At 50.3% G+C, this 19555-nt stretch overlaps 1 long non-coding RNA gene across 2 annotated transcripts; it reads right to left on the bottom strand.

Annotated features, from left to right (window-relative positions):
* Positions 1 to 16851: 16851 nt before the first annotated feature.
* Positions 16852 to 18841, bottom strand: LOC128916607 (uncharacterized). 2 transcript variants are annotated; one of them, XR_008469023.1, is made up of 3 exons: positions 18682 to 18841; positions 18397 to 18554; positions 16852 to 17777 (listed from the first exon to the last, which is right to left on the bottom strand). It is a non-coding gene; the product is annotated as an uncharacterized LOC128916607 (long non-coding RNA). The 2 variants fall into 2 exon arrangements; XR_008469022.1 differs by having other exon boundaries at positions 18397 to 18538.
* Between the last annotated feature and the right edge of the window lie 714 nt (positions 18842 to 19555).

Below are 19555 nucleotides of genomic sequence, written 5' to 3'. Positions count from 1 at the left end.
AGTAGATAATGGTGTGCTTGAGCACCAGTGCGGTTCCCTGTAGCGGCAGTTCTCGCAGGCACTGGGGCAGCAGGACGTGGCAGACGGGGATGCTCAGAGCAGCATCCAGGTCCTGCTCCCCCCGCAGAAGCGCAGAGGACAGACCACAAACCCAAGCAAACTTTAAACATCCAGGCCAGTAGTGCTGCAACAGGTCTGGTCCTTAAGGCAAGTTAAACAAATGACATCCACCCCTTTTGTTTGCAAATAATTCTATCTTAATTACCCCGTCTGGGGGAGCAGAGTGCACGGAATGTTTCCGGGTCCGGATTTTAGTAGGGATGCGATGATAGCGCAGGGCAGGCTGAGCTTGGCAGCCAGAAGGGCACTGCTTTCTGGGTCCACGCCAGACTCCTCGGGTGACTTCTGCTTCAGCCAGCTGAGTACAGCACAGGGTAACTCTGATGTGTAACGTGTAAATGCAAAACCGAACTGCAGGCGTTGAGATTTTGCTGCAGTGACAGACTTGTAATGTGTTGGCACAAAAAGATAGCGCCTTGGATGCAAGGCTGTATTTTTTCACTTTTTCATCCCTCCAATGTTCTGATGCCTCTTACAGCTCTAAATATGTTTTCTTATCTTTGGATGCAATATTGGAAACAATAAATAAGAGGGCTTTAGCACTCAATTAAAGTCAGAAGCGATTATTAGGTACCAGATCAGGCTCCAAGGGGTGGAACTGGCCACGTTACCCCAGTGTAAGCCACAGGTGCCCCGAGCACGGCAGCCGGCTGACTTCAGCTGCACGCCTCCCATAACAAACAGAGGTCTGCCGTTCCATTTGACTGCGCTGGTGGAGGTTGCTTGGCTGGGGACTGGTTTTGCAACCCCTGATTTCAGCAGATAGAAAAAGCCCACCTCTGTTCGTCATCCAAGCGCTCCCAAACGGGCACACCTTCACCCCGGAGGAAACGCTCCTCCTGCCTCTTTACCAGCACTTGGGATATCTCATAGAATCATAGAATCATAGAATTGTTGAGGTTGGAAGGGACCTTTAAGATCATCGAGTCCAACCTTTAGCCTACCCTGACAAGAGCCACTTCTAAACCATGTCCCTAGGTGCCCCATCTACCCTTTTTTTTAAACACCTCCAGGGATGGTGAATCCACCACCTCCCTGGGCAGCCTATTCCAATGTTTAATAACCCTTTCAGTGAAAAAATGTTTCCTAATATCTAATCTAAACCTCCCCTGACGTAACTTGAACCCGTTTCCCCTCGTCCTATCACTTGTCACCAGGGAGAAGAGGTCAGCCCCCATCTCTCTACAACCTCCTTGCAGGTAGTTGTAGAGGGTGATAAGGTCTCCCCTCAGCCTCCTCTTCTCCAGGCTAAACACCCCCAGCTCCCTCAGTCGTTCTTCATAAGGTTTGTCCTCCAGACCCCTCACCAGCTTTGTAGCCCTTCTCTGGACACGCTCCAACACCTCAATGTCCCTCTTGTAGCGAGGGGCCCAAAACTGAACGCAGTCCTCTCATACTTCATGAATATATATTGATATTCTGATATTTCATGAGTCAGGAAATAGATGACGGCTTTTCATTAAACTACTCTTTTCCTTGAAGCAGCGGGAGTCTGGGCCACCAGACCCGGGTGACCACATCATCCTCCCCTTCAACTTTGGTTACCCTGAGTCCTACTTAACCGTAAACACGGGGTGAAACATTTCCAAGAAAGCAACCGGCCTTTCTTCCAAGCGGCAGATGTTTCCCCACAGCCAGAAGCCGCCTCTGCCCCCAAAGCCCACGTCCTGGCCATCTCCCGACAGACCTGGGCTAACGACTGGTACCCAGGTGCTCCGGGCAAGCAGCTTGTTCCCGCCCGGTGCTGCCCACCGAGCTGCTGTTCATCTCTTGGAGTATTTATAAACTGGCAGTGACACATTCACTGGGAATATTAGCTTTCCTAGCAGCCATATGCCACTTTAGAGGACAAAATATAATCTTTAGGGAAAAAACCCAACCAACTTCACGCATTTCCTAATCATTCTTATTCATCTGAGCCATCCGTTTATGGCTTCCCATTCATCTCTGTTTCTAATGACTCAGCTGGTGATTTCTTGCTTACATTGAACCAGTCCCGATGCTATTATCTTGCAGCTATAGATTTACTCATTTTGCTGCAAGATTTTAACTCAGTTTTTTTCAGCTGTACAGCTGGTTCCAGACTGCCAACGTCCCCAAGTCAACACGACAACAGTAGCAAGGCAATGAAAAGAATACGATTTGCACTTCGTGATGAAATCTGTAAAGACCTCCTTCCTCCCGCTAATATTTACCATTAAGTCAATAGTAAAACTTGCAAGCTTTTCATTTGGCGATCACTTAAAAAGTCACAGGACCAACTAAAAACATTTTGTGTCTCTGCCGAGGACTGCGATTAGATTGTTACAAATTAACTCAAAACTGACATGCAAAATAATGCCATTTGCCGAAGCACGCCCAGGAATAGTTAATCTTCCCTTTCACGCTATGGTTTTTGACTTTCATAGGGTATTATTGTAGCAAGTAACATCTATTCATAACTTCTGCTTTCCATAGCTGAGCACAGTTTATGGTTTATGAGCAGGCTTAATCATTTTTTTCAGTTCTATGGCATAGACGGAGATATTTGCTGAGGAACAGGATCGGGGGATTAAAAATGATCAGAAAACGTGCTGTAAAGCTGGGAGGAGCAGCCGCGGGCGACGCTCGGTGGCTGTGCCGGGCTGTCTCGGTTATTCTCCTCCACATGCGAGTGGACCTTGCTAAAGAGATACTTGGACTTTGGGGAAAGTCCACAGCCAAGTACCAAGCTCGTGCTACTCCAGAAAGGGGCAAATCCATCTGGGTTTGTACATTTGATTTCTCTTGGTAACACGTACTGAATTTTCCTCGGAGAGCTGGGCTTCAGAGGATTATGAGTATTACTCCTGTCGTAGCTGATAAACACCATATGGATCAAGTGTAATCCACTCTCTGGTTTAGGCACGGGGAAGCCTCCCAGAAGTGAGACAACTCCACGTCCAGGTCCTGCACACGGGGCTTGTCCTCAGGGCGCTGCTTCGGTTAAAGGGAGATAAAAGAAAGCACGGGACGATGGGGTTGTTCACGCGCAGCACTGGATTGCTTTCCTGCCAGCTGAGGAACTTTACCCAGCTCACACCAAGTGTGAACCTCGCATTTTTTAGCATCCTTTTAAAAAGCATCTCTTTGGCTCAGCAGTACAGAGGAGGCTGCTATTGCCGGGAGCAGCGCGGGGACCGGCCTGGAGCCTTTCGTAAGCGATTCCTACGGGAACAGCATCGTCCTGCACACATGGAAATGTTTCAGGAATGAGAAACACGGCTAAAGGGCAGCCGCTGACCATAAACCCAGCGCCGTGCTCACCGTCAGAGCTGCAGGAAGCCGACGCGCAGGGCGGGAGGCAGCGAGAAGCGGTAGGAATTCCCTGGCCCACCCTCACGTGGGAGGCGTGTTTTCACACGATTAGTCCCTCCGGAGTCTGAAGCACGGAAGAGAACGGTAGAAACTGGCTTTAAATTATCACAGGAGCAAGGACATATTTATAATTAAATAAACTCCAAATAGTCAAGCTCAGCGCTCACAAATCCTTTGTGTGTTTTCCAAGCACTTTTCCATTCGCTGGCAAATTAATGCAATAATATGCAAGAAATCAAGAAGGTGGCTTGGATAATTTTCAATTAGCTGCTTGAAAATGCTTTGAAGATAAAGCTAGCCAGATTTTCCGAGCTTACTTATTTGTTCCAGCTTATCTCTGCAAACCCAATCGGCTGCAGCTGCCTTAGACCATCTTTAAAAACTTGCAGTGCACAAAGGAGATTTAACCGGGCCACTATATTCCGACATAGCAAAGATTAGCCAGACAAAAGGTTCTTTTATGCTATAATACCTCACTCTCTCTCCCTAAGGTCACTCTTGCTTTAATATCTTTTTCCTACCCGTAAGTTTGATCAGTGAGAAGGTTTTCATGCTGCCACTGTCCCGGGCTCTCCAGCCACCGCTGCTGCCCGCGGAGCTGGGTGTCTCCGTGGCTCTTCCAACGCAGATACAACACCAGCATTTTCCCCAATATCTATCCCTGCCCACAGCACGCAATTATTTTCCAGCATTTGGATTCTTACAACCCATTTAAGGACGTTTAATATTCAGGATAATGTTTCTGCATGAGCCATTAGTCAGCTTTTCCCAATGACTCCCAGTAAGTTCCTATAGGTACCCCTTCTTTGTTTCCATGCAGAAGATGCAAATTCAGGCAAATCTTGTATGATACAAGAAATGAAACAAAATGAGCAAAACCCAAATGAAGAATGCAAGACACGATTCTTTGCTACTTCTAAAGATAGAAGCAATAAAAATGCCAAAAATGCAACATCCCGTGTTACACAATGCAAGGACGTTGAGTACAGGATAAATATAATATGCTGACATCTACCATGGCTTACAGGAACTTATTCTTTTTCATCCTCCTGGTTTGATCAGTATGAAGGTAAAAACAACAAGGGCAAACCAGAGGAAATGATACCATGAAACTTTGTGGAAGCCATGCCGCACAAAGATGGATTTGGCACAAATAATACGAGGCCCTTCTGCTGTAGGTGGTGTATTGCTACTGTACAGAATTACTGCATCCTCCTCAAACAGAGGGCAACGCTCATTGCTGGAGCAGCAAAGCCTTTACACGGGCTTTTCTCCCACGGCGCTGCTGGATAACAGGCTTTTCATCGAGAGATCTCCTTCATCTGGCTTTTTTTTTTTTTTTTTTCCACTGAACGATCAATCCATGGATTACACCAGGCTGCGCTTCTCTTGCAGAGTATCGGGAGTCTATTTTTGGCTTCATCGTAAGAGAGAAAAAGCATAAACACAACCGGGCTTAGAGCCAGAACTATTTATACCCTAACTCGGACCACTACCCCCTTTTCTGTTGTCACCCATTCAGAAAATCTAGAGAAATTTGCACATTTCCACAACTGTGCTACTTTTCCGTGCCTGTGCTACAGCAGACCACGAGCGAGGAGCCGTCAGAAGCTGGTTTCACACGAACCCTTGCTGTTGAAGAACCATTCCTTCATGGGGTCTTAATGCCTTATTCCTTTCAAATGCACCAAATAGATCAAAATTTGGAGATGAAACACAAATCTTAAATCCCTGATTTCTGCTACGGCATGGGAAGAAATCTATGTGACATCCTGGAGCGTTACACAGTACTGTAAAGGGAGAGAAGATCTGGCATGGGGCATGGCCTCCATGTTGTGGACAAAGCAGGTTGGAGGTCAACATCCAAGTTATCTAGTACTTTTTCCTGAGACAAGATTGCCTTCCAACCCCTCTTCTCCATAGTAAATGGACTTTCTGGGAAAAATCACGTACCACGAGGTCGTATTGCTCTACCAGCCTGGAGAAGAGAAGGCGCCGGGGAGACCTTCCAGCCCCTTCCAGTCCCTAAAGGGGGCCTACAGGAGGATGGGGAGGGACTCTGGATCAGGGAGGGGAGCCATAGGATGAAGGGTAATGGTTTTAAACTGAAAGAAGACAGATTTAGATTAGATATTAGGAAGAAATTGTTTGCTGTGAGGGCAGTGAGCCCCTGGCCCAGGTTGCCCAGAGAAGCTGTGGCTGCCCCATCCCTGGAGGGGTTCAAGGCCAGGTTGGACGGGGCTTGGAGCAACCTGGGCTGGTGGGAGGTGTCCCTGCCCAGGGCAGGGGGTGGCACTGGATGGTCTTCAAGGTCCCTTCCCACCCAAACCTTTCTGTGATTCTATGATTCTATGACAGTCTTTAGCTTGAGTTTTCTGTGGCAAGGTCTCCAGCTCAACCCTGTGTCGGTGGGCTGGATGCCCACCCATTCCTCTCTCAAAGCAGACGACACAGAGCTGAAGGCAGCACATCCAAACAGCTAAATGCATCACAGAAAAGGAAACTGGCTGATCATCAGCATCCCCTGCAACAGTCGCCATCCTCAGTGAGCACAAGAGCCACGAGTCCATGAGGTGGGCAGAGGGTGGAAACACCGCGTCAAGTGGGAGCACGAGAGAGTCAGAAAGCACAGGAAGGATTCAGCCGAGGGAAGAGTATTTCCCACACAAGCCCACTTTTTTCCCAGATCAGCAAATAATAGCTTCCCCAAACAGCCCCCGCAGCACAAGCTCACTGGTGCACACCGCTTAGCCTGGATCTTGTTTAACATTCAGCGATGCTCTCTAATCCTCTTAGGTATTAGTCTTGAGATTCCTGCCAAGCAGGGGAACGGCGCAGCCTCCCAGACAGCACTTAAATGAACTCGCTGCTTGGAATGGGCCATTTTGCAAAATACAGCAGAGCTCCAGCTGTTCAGCTGTTGGTTAACCTCAGATTAGCACCTAGGAAGTCACTATGGCATGCAAAATGCAAACTTAAATAACCCCGATTTCTGCGTCTCAGGTGACTCCCTAGGAAGCCGTTCTGCATTAAGACTGGATTTCTCTCTCTTAATTACTTGTTTAAAGTTAAGTGCCCAATTTGAGTTAGACATTCCTATTGTCTCCCTGTTGCCCACCGCAAGGAGATCCTCGCAGGTTATCTACAGCCCTCAAGCCATGTCTCCACAGTCACTGTTTTGCGTGTTACTAAATCACCCGTTACTGCAGATACGATCTGGGGCAGGAACGGGCACCTAATCATATTTCTGTTGGATTAGCCAAGCATATTACCCCGAGCTTATTCTGGCTTCATGTTGGCTACCACAACACAAACAATATTTGATCAAGCACAAAGCCAGATGGCGCAAAATTAACCCTTTCAGCACAAACCTGATGCGGCACAAGGAGGTTTGGACAAGATCGGTGCACAGGCTCACGTAGCTGTAGGACTTCAGACTTGACACCAAGTGCTCCCCATCCACCCTCCAAAGCTAAACAAAAGCATCATACTTCATCGTATTTCATCCGCTTAGAATAAACACAACGTCAGCTAGCAGTTAATTTGCATTTGATCATGCAACACCCTAGATCTTGACACACTGCGGTATATTTTTGGGCTTTCTTTGAAGAGGGCATATCCCTGCTGCGTAATGGAGAAGAAATGATGACCACTTTCAAAGGGATGACTTCTCTTCATTCTCTGACTCAGAAGTCCCAAAGCAGTACTGTAACCACAAACTATAGCAACAGCAACTACGAGATGAAGGGTAGGAAAGCCGACCCATAGGGAGCGGGACAGAGCCCAAGATCAGCAGGCTGGCAGCGTGCAGGGCTGCTGGCCACGGCCACCAAGGACGGGAAGAAGCAGCCAACCTGAAATAACCACTTCCTTAGATACGTTTCAACAGTAAGCCCTCATGCTGCAAGTTCCTACAGTGGCTACAGCAAACATCTCGTGTAGAAAGCACTGAAAATCTCAAGGGTGGCCACAAAGCGGAACAGGTGGCAAGCGGGCAGGTCTACCCTGGCTGTGCTGGCCTTGGCCGCCTGCTTCTCCCATGGCTGGCTGCATCGAAATCGATCAAAATCACTGCTGGTCGGAAGAGGGAAGCCTCCACTGATTCCTCTGAGAGGTGCTGGAGGAAAAATGCTGAGCAATATCATTCTGCATTAAGAGGCCTCTCTAAGAAACCTATCTTGGTATGAACCAGCCATCCCATACACACGTATATACATCCTAACGTACATAAAAAGGTGGGTGCAGAGGTGCACGTGCACTCTCCATGCGGTTCGCAAGCTGCCCCTCTCGCGGGCTGGCACCTCTTTCGTCTGACGAGCCTCAATCAGGTCAGTAACCCGTTCTTACTGCCAGGGAGCACATTGCTGCCAAATGGTGTTTCTTCCTGAGATAAAGGAATAAACAGGCATATAATGTTCCCATTGTCAACCCAAAACATCTGCTGGAACCCGGGGAGGGGGGTGTTTGCTATCCACGCACGCCGCCGATGATACGGCTTCCACTTTGTACCCTCCCTGTTCTCTCGCACGAGGAATGGCAGCCTCAGACAGCAGCAGTTGGAGGACAGATTTCCCGAGAAATCTGAAATCTGCCTTCAAGGGATCCCTGCTTCCCCGCAGCAGCGCGGCCGGCTTTTCATTTCTGGCTCAGGAAACTTTTTCATTTTCCTTGGTAAGGGCCTGCTGGCATCCTACGGCCCCCACCAAGGGGCTACGAGAAACGGGCACCGCGGGTTAATCTGGTTCTTGGTTGAACGAGGTCATGGAGGACTGATTTTTGATCAGTGCCCCCCAAGAAATGACGGGGCTGGTCCTGCCCTGTCTCCTCACCCGTCAGCAGTGTTCGCCCACACCAGGCATCCAAGGGGGGTTCCCGAGATCGCTCACAGAAAGTAAAAGGTAATTCAAGGGAATAAAAACTGGCCGGTTTGTGGTGGTAGGCAAGGAATACTTTTCATTGCCCCTTGAAAAAAGGCAATATTTTAAATTTTAAATTATTTTAAAACAAGAATATTGGAGGCAGATAATCAGCGTACCACAGGCTGGATACCTACTTTCCACTCCTTTTAATTCAGTTTCTTCAGCATCCTAAAACGCTCTTTTCAAAGTTTTCTGCCAAATAAGAGGAAAATACACGACACAGGGATCACAGACTGATGGGGGCTATTGGGGACTCCAGAAAAGGCTGTTTCTGTTGTAACCAAGACCCACATCTGGCTGGAAGGACCTAAATCCTCCGTGAGCCTGACTCTGCTCCAGCAATACAAAGAAGACCGTAAGGTTGCTTTGAAAGCACTGTGAGGAAATCCCTTTTTTTGGGGAATTCATATGCTAACATAAAGCTCCGTGGCATCTGCCCCGTCCTCGCTCACGCTGCAGCAGGGCAGGATCGGATCGGTCCCGGAGGGAAGGTGTCCGCAAGCCCTCCCAGCTCCAGCCGGGACAAGGGCTGGTTTCTTCTGGTTTCTAAAGGGTTTTTAAAGCAAAAGAAATCTTGAATTAAATTTTCGACTCTGTTTTATTTGGAGTAGGGTAAGCTAAAAAATTGATGCAGTTTTCCAAGGAGAGGTTATGAAGGAAGAGGAAAAATAAAAGAGCTCGCGTCCTGCAGACCTTTTGGGGACTTTTTATTTCTGTGTCATGGGTTGGTATCATTTATCAGAACTGTAGAATCTAAACGTATTTTTTTAATCTCTTAATGCCATCTAGAAAAATAAACTCCTATCTCAGAGCATACCCAAAGCACTTGAATTCACAGTTATGAAACCATAGCTATAAAAATGCCAAAAAGTACTTTTTCTTGGATTTTTTTTCAGCCAGAACATTGCAAAGTCAAAGTATTTTTTTGGGGGGGAAAAAAAAGTGTTTGGCCTTGCTTTCTCAACATGAAAACGACTCCCTGACTCCTTCAAACCACTGGACGGCGGTTAAACAAAGCTTGTCAGCATTTCATTTTCTTTCTTGAAGCGACCAAGCCAAGCTCTGAGAATTCAAAGGACTGAAGGTTATTGATGCCATACAGCAACATACTTTATCCATGAACAATGGCAATCGAATTCAGTTTTAGTGCAACTATACGGATGTCAGTGGAATAGCACAGGAGAAGAGATGGGGCTTGTGTCTTCGCTGCTCCAGAAATTTAAAAAAACTTGCTGCAAAGGCTCAGCGTTTTGCTGAACGAGGCGAACAAGAATAAACAGAGTATTTCCCACTGCTAACATATTCCCATTGCTCATAAACCCATTTACAATCTAGAAGTGCCGTGACAATATTTTTTATGCCAGCAACATAGCAGTAGCCCAGATTTAGGGGTACTTCTGCCTGAAGAGAGATTTGAGGTTAGAATAACATTACTCTGTTAATATTAAACACTTCACTGCCTCATCTCATGCTCTCCACTGTACTAACGAGAGGCCTGACACAAAATCTATTAAAGTTAGTGGCCCTCCCTCAGTCCTCGTCTGCAGTCACTCATCACAGCTACCGAAGTAGGATGGATGCTCTTGTCTGGGATTCATAAACCAGATGAAGTCCTTGACTTCCCTCCGAGCATTTTTTTTCCCCAGAAAGCGTTTGCAGAAACTCTTTGTTCTCAAATCCCCCAGTTCAGCATCACCACGCATACGCGGGGAGGTCACTCGGGGCCAAGATGGAACAAAACTAATTATATCGCGGGGAGGTCTAGCAATAAATCAGTTTTGAAAAGGGAAAGGAGAGCGGCTCCAGGAGAGGAGGAGCTCTCGCATCCAGAGATGCCAGAGCCAGAGAGGGCTGGAATCGCCGGGGAACCTGCCGAAATGCAGGTGGAGGGAGAGGTGTGATGCTACCAACCCAGCAAAGCCCCTGGTCCTGCCTCCCAAATTCTGCTCCTAAGACCAAGATAATGTGGTTTTTAAATGTAGTAGGGAAGCACAATGCACTTCAGGGTGGCTATTGAAATGAAGAGCAGAACACCAACGCGTTTCAGGGCAGCCCAGATCCGAAACACCCAGTGCGGTTATCAGCTCCCACACACCAGTTTAACGCAGCCACCTCGGTTTATTAAGCACAAAATCCCAAGGGGGAAGGTTTCCCCTGAACTCGTACTCAGCATCCCACTAACCCACCAGCAACAAGCCGCCAGCTCTGCTAGGTGCTCGCAGAGTCTTGCGAAGCTCTTCCACCCTTCACCATTGCATTAACGGGATTCTGCAAGACGCGAATGTCCCAGGCTCTGAATAATTAACTTACAGGCAGCAGCTCAAGGAGCCAGGTGAGGAAGACAAGAAACCCAAACGGTAAAGCAGAATATTTGGCAATCATAGAATCTTCACGGTTGGAAAGGACCTTTGAGATCATCGAGTCCACAAAAAACCCAAACCCCTACAATCTGCCACTAGAGCATGGCCTGAAGTGCCACATCTAGACGTTTCTTAAACACCTCTAGGGATGGTGACTCAACCCCCTCCCTGGGCAGGCTGTTCAGTGCCTGACCACTCTTTCAGTAAAGTAATTCTTCCTAATATCTAATCTAAACCTCCCCCGATGCAACTTCAGTCCAGCATATGAGCACCTTTACCTGTGGGTTGTGCCCAAACCCCTGGGCGAAGGCAGGTTTCTGGCCTTAGTACACTCAATTAAAATAAAGGAAAGCAAAACAAATGCTCAGTGATGATTTTGGGGGTGGACTGAGCAAAACAAGCGGTGTAAAGCAGAGCCATGATTCACTTTTTGTGCTACTGCAGGGTGTAAAGGCCCAACTCGGAGGGCAGGATCCTCCCCAGCGAGCTCCACACTGTAAAGACAGACCCAAAAAAAGATTAAAGCTGCCTCAAGGAGTTTGCAATCGGAAATCGTGAGGCACCGAGCAGCTGGATGCTGATCTCCCTAAGCCGCTGGATATTTCTTTTGTTAGTGGCTGATCCCATCTCCCCCCCGTGCCTGCAAATCTCTGATCTCCATCAAGATTTCTAGTAAGTACTTGCTCAGGTAGTTCCTGGTTTCGCTGGCCAGGAATCTCTAACCCTCGCAGGAATTGCTGTTTCCCGTCTCATCCGTCATCCTGGGGTTGCGCTTCATGTTTTGGCCACTGTCCCTTGGTGGGTCGGATCCACACGTGTGGGGCCAATTAAAGTAATATCAGTGGGGCGGGGATCTCACAGGGCTTCTGGTGAGAGCGGTGGTGGGGCAGGTGGCTGTGGTCTGTCCCTCCCAGCGCAGAGGGCTGGCTGCTTCACTTTCCGAACATTTTTGTCGCCTGCAGGCTAGACCTCTCTGCATAAAAATAGCTACTTTTTTTTCTTTCTTTTCATTATTTGACTAACCCACCGCTTCATCCTTTTTCTCACATTTCCAACAGCTCAAAGCCTACGTCTCTAAAGGTCTCCTTCGTGTTCCTTCCCTCTCAAATGCTGTTTTAACGTGTGATTTTACAACCAAGCGGCAATATAGAAAGTAGGAGCCCAGAAATTTAAAAAAAAAAAAAAAAAAAAAAAAAAAAAAGGAGGTGCGAGACTGGGATAACTTCATGTCTGTAGCGTGTTGCCTGGTAAAACCAAACAGCCTAAAAAATGGTAATAAAACGTTAATGCAACAAACTCATGGGATTAATGCCCACTGGAGCCTCTTGAGCTCTCAGAGCTGAAAAATACGTTTTTATTATAATAATGCTTTTGACTGTATCATCTAAATCATCGTATCATCTGAACAAATAGGTTAGTAAAAGTAATATAGGTCAGGCGATGAAAGTGCTCTGATTTCGGCTCAGCATGGTGCCCGTGACTTCCTCCTCTAACTTCAGTTACTGCCCGCTTGAAACAAGGATCATTTTATCATTAACATACTTTTTACTTGTTGTAAGGACCATTGTGACATGCCACCTTACTAGCTTTTCTTATTTTCCGCCTTTTCTCTGCAGCTTTTTAATTTCCCATAGAAAGGCAAGGTTTTGATAAAAGAGAGCGGGGACACACACACACACCCCCCCCCCAACCCAAAGCAGGGTGAGTCAGTTCTAACGAATTTCAGTTACAAGGTAGCAGCACCGGCTTTGAAGCATCACCGGCGGCCGCTTGCAAACGGAAAATCTCAATGAGTTTGGCTATTTCGGTGACTTCCCCCCCCCGCCCCCGCCATCAGACGGGCTTTCCCCGAGGCGCACCGGCAGCTGCTGCCGCCAAACCACCCGCCCCGCGCAACAGCCCGCACACCGGGGGCTGCACCGCCGCCTCCCGCCGGGCACCGAACCCCTCACCCCGACCCCCCACCCGCACCCCCGCCAGGCTCCGCCGCCAGCCCCATCTCTGGGCTTTCCAGCCCCGGCGGAGGATCCGCGCCCATCCGCGCCTCCGCGGGGCTCCCGCACGCCGCTCCCGCAGACACGTGCGGCACCGCCCGGTGGGTCCCGCCGTGTCGCGGGGGGGAGGTCGGTCGGGCAGCCCCCGCCCCTCGGTGCCCGCCCCGCGCCCCTCCATCCCTCCGGCATCCCCCCCTCCATCCCTCCCGCATCCCCCGCCCGGCCCGGTACCTGCCGCCGCCGCCGCTGCCCTCTCGCCGCCGCCCCCGCCGTCCCCGGGCCCCGCCGCCTGGGGGGGGGCGGGCAACCCGCCCTGACGGACGGCCGCTTCCGCCAATCGGCGGCGGATGCCGGCGGCGGCTGGGCCAATGGCGGGGAAAGGGAGGCTAAAGAGAAAGCGGGGTAAGGCGGGCGGTGCGGGGGGAGAGGGATGGGCATGAGCGGGGAGGAGAGGACGGCGGCGGGGGGGAGGAGGAGAGGGGCAGGGAGACAGGGATAGATGGCAGCAGGGGAGGGGAAGGGCAAGGGCAAGGAGAGGGTCCCACGTTGAGGTGGGGGGGGGAATAAAAGGGGGAGAGGGGCACCAAGGGGAGGGTGGGGAGAAGGATGGGGGAGCGAGAAGAAACGGGGTAAGGAGAGGGCAGGGGTAGGGGCAGGTGCATTTTATGAAAAATGCCCGATTTCCTGTCACACTGCACACCTCGGCCCTCGCAGCCCCCGGGCAGGGCTCGGGCTACCCCCCCCACCACCATCCCATCCCCGGCCATGGGGTATCCCAGTCTCCCTGCATCCCGGGATGCTCAGGGAGAAATTCTGGGATACATCCACGGACCGGAGCGAGGGGGAAACTGCGCTGGAAGGAGCCACATCCGTGGCTGTGGTGGCAGAGAGCAATGGCGGGAGTTTAATCTTTACCTCCAGCGATTGCAATGACCTGACCTCGCGTAAGAGGAAGGAAAAGTACGAGAGTGAATGCATGAATATTATTTTATCGGGGGCATAAACACAGCTATCGCGGCGCTATGTTTATTGGTGCAATATAGCGCCAGGGGCGATGGGGCTGGGCACGGCTGGGCTCACGGTCGCGGAGGCCAGCTCGCCTCCGGAGCTGGAGGAGACACACCAAACCCCTTAGATTTGCATTAACACCTTTGTTTGGGCCTTTTTCTCTGCTGTTTGGGGACTTGCTGTCACGGTGGTTGGTTTATAGGCACAGTATGGGCCCCTGAGTGGTTAGATGGGGGAGCCTCTGGACCAGCACCCCCACCCGAGCCCTCCGCGTCCTCCGGGGTGTAGATCACCGGGGCAGAAGAACCTCTGCAGATGTGACACGTGCGAGGGTCTGAGCACGCAGCTCTCGTGTGCCTCCCCCTGCAGCTTCTGCAGCCCCCTTTGCTGTTCTTGCAAGGGCTGTTTCACATCACTTGGGAATTTGGCCTGTTTCTGCATGTTCAAGGATAAATAATTCAGGCGCTGCCATGTTTAGCTCTTTAAAGTGCAATCAGCTCCGGAGTGCGCGGGATAACCTGGGCGATGGAAAACCCCAGCTAATGCTGCGCAAGGTGGTGATGAGGGCAAAGACACCGCCAGAGGGGTGGCATCCAGCCACGCCAAGCCCTGTGGTCCCCGTCTCTGCTCGGTGCACCTTTCCCACGGCTGCTCCCGGAGCACGGGGACCCATAGGTAACGGAGAGCCAGGGCAGGAGCCGAGGCAGAAGCAGAGCCTGCAGCTCACTGAGGCTCATCCCAGGCTGCGGCAATGTGCCACTCACATCACTCCTCCTCCTCATCCTCTGAAGCAGCGGCTCCAGGATGGAGCTGGAAAGTTGCTGCCTTTTTGTCCCATCCTTGCCGTGCCCCACAGCGTTGGAGGTGGATGGGCTTCTTGCAGGTTTTGCTTTCACCTACTGGGCTAAATTGGGAGCTGTCGAATAAGCTTTTAAAGCAAAATTACATGTGGGGGAGCCTGCTGTTTGTGACATGCTGTGGTCAGGAAAACCAGGAAGCTTTTGCTCCACGGGCACACACTGATGTGGGTTTATTACGTATGAATCGTTTCCTGCGCATTGAAGTTAGGACACCGTTTTGGCCGGTGCTGCACTGGTGAGTAAGGCTCTGTTTCAAACTGTTTATATTTTAAATAAACAGGGTGGAAAGGACAGCAGATGTGCAAAGGCGAAGTGGTGCATCAAAAGCATCCGAGCCGGGGAAACCCCCCCAGTTCCTGTTCAACTGGGACAAGTTGCATTCACGGCTGGGTCCAGCGTCAGGGGGATGTATCCCTGCTCCCCAGCTCTGCTCCCTTCTCCATGTACGTTTTGGTCCATCCTGCCTCCAGTGAGGTTGTCCTCAAGTGCAGAGTAATTAATTTACTTAGTTTCTGGTGATTTTTTTGCACAGCATCTCAAAATACGTTACCTCTTGGGTGAGGGAGATGTAAAGATACGGAGCTTGTCCTATGGATTTGCGTGAGCTGATGGCAACTATGATAACGCGTGGGAGGGAGATGGTGTGGTGAGGAAGGAGAGGTCACCTGGAAGAAATCCCTCTCCTAGGAAAGTCTTTAAAAGAGGCTTGGCAGTGGCACGGCAAATCAGCCACATGCTGATTCACTTGTAAATGAGGAGGAGTCTGCCCCAGGGGCAAGTTTGTTTTAAACTGGGTTTTAACGCCCCCGGGGGCTCAGCCTGCGTGAGCCAACGCAGGCCTTGCTGGGTGGGTGGCAGAAGGTTCCTCCAGAGCTTGGCATCTTCCCAGGACTGGGCTCGTCCTGAGGATCTTTGCAGCGGTCTCAGGGGACAGGAGAAGCTGAAATTCGTTTGCCAAAGCTATAGGAAGGCACGAAGCATGTGGGGTGTGGTGCGAGCTGGGGGTGGCGGGGGGTGGGAAGGGTGGGCACGGTTTGGGCAGAGCCCAGGTGGGCACAGGCGGGAGCACGGGCAGGGTGGCAGGGACCAGAGCCGAGGTCCTGGGGGCTTGGCATGAGCTCAGGTCGTGCCACGCTCCATTTCTCTCCTGGCTCTGCAAAGCTGCGAAGGGGAAGGGTGCAAGGGGAGCCAAGGTAAAGGTGTAGTGCAGAAGAGTTAGAAAAGGACTCGCTACAGCTTAGTCCTTGTCCTGCTGCGAGCTACAGGGAGGTGGGGACAGGCGATGGGGAGACACAGCCCGGTCCCCCCAGGATGCTCATCAGCTCTCCTCGACAGCATCTGGCCTAAATCTTCCTCCCCTCTGCCAGTGTCTCACCTCAGCATCATCTCCTTTCGCTCCCCTGCCTGTCGGGCTCAGCCTCTGCTGGCGGCTGACGCTGCTGGTTGCTTTTCTTCTAAAATTGACGGGGAGAAGGTTTTTGCCGGAGCTGGGGCTTGGTGGTGGGCACTAAGGTTTCTGAGAAGATGGGACCATCTCTGCCCCGGGCCATCTCTGCCCCCATCCGACATCAGGGATGAGAATTATCAAGGCAGTGACGGTAATAAACAATGACAAGAAGACTGGTAAGCATATTAGTAGTATTATTACTAATGTTATAATCATTATATTATTGTTATTATATGGGTTACTCTTTCCTTGGGTTGGGTAGGCTCTTAGCATTTTAGTTTGACTGAAAACGATTTTAGGGGTGGTGTTAACACTTGCAGATATACCTGCAATGATTTTCCTTCGCTATTTCCCCCCGGGATGGATTTATGATCTGCTGTACCTCTGTCTGCAGTGCTGGGAGCGTCAGGGACTCTGGGCTGTCATATTTATTTTTTTTTATAAATCTCCATAAATCATTAAAACTCTGGTTTTAATGAATGCAAATTTAGCGCCGCAGCAGGGAAGTCAGTTGGCTGGAGGCGCTCCCGGGGCTGGAATCGCTCCCTCACCAGCGGCTGTTGAAAGATGGTTCTTCAAGCTCGGTCCTGTAAGCCACGTGGGACCGGAGATGATCCTGACACTCTTGGGGCTAAATCTGTGCAGACGTAAACCTTATTGACGCCCATCCAGTGAAACTCTCCTCGTTTTTCAAAGATCCGCAGAACTGACTAGGAAAGAAGGGGAGTTGTTGTATATTCATCATGGAAAGTCCGGTTCTGGGAACATTTACATTTTTAATATAGTTAAGTGTGCATATATTTACAAGATTAGGTTAACGTAGTGATAAACAATTTATTTAAAGATGTAATGCCTAACACAGATTTCTGGGGCCTGAGTGATCATTTCCTAATATCACGGTCATAAATACTTCCATGATTCACATCTCCTGTTGCAGAACAAGCAGCAAATCTCCGGGAAGGAAGTACAGAACTGGATTTTTTTTTTTTTTTTCTAAAAGAAGATTTTTTTATTGCAACTCTAATTTGAGCCAGAAATTCGTTCACAGGAAACACATAATAAAGAACGCGTAAAGATGGGGTTTTTCAAGAAGCGGTGGCTAGTGCAGGCTTGCAGTGGGAAACACACTTCTGAAGATCCCCCCTGGGGTTTTTCCCAGACTTTGCGCTCTCCTACCTCTGTAAAACCCTGTTGGTTTCGCAAACTGGAGCACCAGAATCCACCCTGCTCCGCCCTGGGAGCTGCACTTCTCGCAAGGAGGGCGAGGGACCCTGCAGATGACAGGGCGAGGTGGGAGGTTTAAAGCAAACTCTTGCGCAGCTCCTGATTAAACAGCACCGCGGAGCCGCCGGTGTAACTGTGCTCGAGGAAGGATTAGACGAATTCATGGGTGACACATGCTCTGGTGGCTGTTAAAGCCAATAATCTCCGTGCAAACCTCTCCCTGGGGCAGTCCCCGCGGCGCTGGTGGCCCGTGGCCAGGGGAGCACCCCTGGCTGCTTGTCCTGCTCTCGCCCTCTATAAACCAGCAGCGCTGCCGTGCTGTTCCTCTGGGCTACGGGGACACGACATTGGGAACTTGGCTGCTGAGCATGCACAGAGTGTGACGTGTTAATTTTAAAAGAGATAAGGGAGAGCTGTAGCTTCTCTTTGAAAGATTTCTGAGGGGTCTGAGCTCCTGTTTCTCAGGTCTTTTCCGACAGGTGATGCGCAGACACCGCAGCCTTTCTTTCCTAAGATAGAAATAGAAGTCATTTCTGGCACTCCAATCAAGTTTTGTTTGAGTGAAATACGGCATTGCACTGGGAAGAGTGATGGAAAAGTCCAAAGACGGCATCATCCGAAGAGAAAACACCTTGAAGCTCAGTGCAGCAGCTGTGGCTTTGGTCCCATAGGGTCTGAACAGCAGATGCCACGCGGCAGCCCCCAGTTAGCATCAGGGTCATTGCAGGCTTAGGAATTAAAAGGGAAATTTTGGACTGCGATGATGATGACGAGCACAACATTTTTGTAACTGTTGCTTTTTTGGCTGAAAGGAGCCCAGCTGGGCAAAGGCGCACCATGGGAGTGTATGTTCTGGGTGCGGGCGAGGGCTCCGGGCGGGCTCTCAGCGCCTCGAGGGGCTCCTTTCTCTGTGCCGATGGGCTGCACCGTGCACGGGAGCCCGACAGGAATGCAAACGGTATGTAATAATGACAATAATCACAATCCAGATCATTACATGGGTCATGCCCAGCTCCAAAATTTAAATTCTTTGAGCATAATTAACCTAAGTTCGTACTTAGGAGGGACGATGAATCGTGGCCTGTCTCCTGAGACAAGGGGTGGAACGAGGGATGCTCTGCACCTTACCTTCATGGGTTGCTTGACCCAAAGCTCTGCTCCAGGCGGAGGGTCACCACCTCGGAGAGCCACGGGTGCAGGGATGCCCCGGCTTGGGGAGCCAGCGAGGGCAGAGATGTGCCCCGGTCCCCATGTTCTTCTGCTCGACTCACTGCGGGGGGAAAAAGCTATGAAGAATAATCAGAGAAAAAACATCTAAAACAAGAGCAAATCTTTTGTGGTGCCGTGGCAGCTCAGAATTCATCGCTCTACTGTACCGAGCAGCGATGCGAGGGGGAGTGTGGGGACAATTACCTGCACTGTGGTCTCTGCTTTTGGCACCGTGTCCGATGGGAATAGTTAATTCTTCACTTAGCAGCAGCTCCAACGCCACCGAAGGAGGGCAGAGCAGAGAGCTCTGGAGGGGGCACGGAGGCGTCTTCGTCGTCGGTGTCTCCAGTCAGATCCCAGCAACGCCTGCGGTGTGCGGGAATCAGCGCGGAGCATCGGCACAAAGGTTTGGGCTCGGGCTCCGGCCGAGTTGCCAACAGTCAACACGGTGTGTTTGTACAGCAAGAGGAGATCGCATTCATCGCAGCAACACCCTTCCTCTTTACACATGTTTTTCAAGTGTAATAGCCATTTGACTACCAGTCCCCACCAGGAGACTAGAGAAAGGTTATTTTCAGTCACCAAAGGTTTTACTTGTTTCTTTTAATAAAGCCTGATGAAAAAAACATTATAACTGAGGCATGAACTTTTAATGAGTTCACTTCATAATCTTTTTGAAGATTACTGTTGAACTAACCGAGCCTTTCAACTCTTTTTTGTTGTTGGCTTAAAGTGCTGGCACCGAGCGTCGCTCCGGATCTCTCGTACTGGGCGATCTGCTCTGCCCCGTCCCCCCTGCAGATTTTGGTGAGAGTTGCCATTGCAGCGTAATGAAGTAGAAACACTCGCTGACAGCGATATCATAGAATCACAGAATGGTTTGGGTTGGAAGGGACCATAAAGCCCACCCAGTGCCACCCCCTGCCCCGGGCAGGGACACCTCCCACCAGCCCAGGTTGCTCAGAGCCCCGTCCAACCTGGCCTTGAACCCCTCCAGGGATGGGGCAGCCACAGCTTCTCTGGGCAACCTGGGCCAGGGGCTCACCCCCCTCAGAGTGAAAAATTTCTCCCTAATCTC

This window comes from Rissa tridactyla, chromosome 12 (assembly GCF_028500815.1).
Source record: "Rissa tridactyla isolate bRisTri1 chromosome 12, bRisTri1.patW.cur.20221130, whole genome shotgun sequence".
Taxonomy (NCBI): domain Eukaryota; kingdom Metazoa; phylum Chordata; class Aves; order Charadriiformes; family Laridae; genus Rissa; species Rissa tridactyla.
The sequence above is the reverse complement of the archived record's forward strand: the minus strand, read 5'-3'. Positions and strand labels throughout refer to the sequence as shown.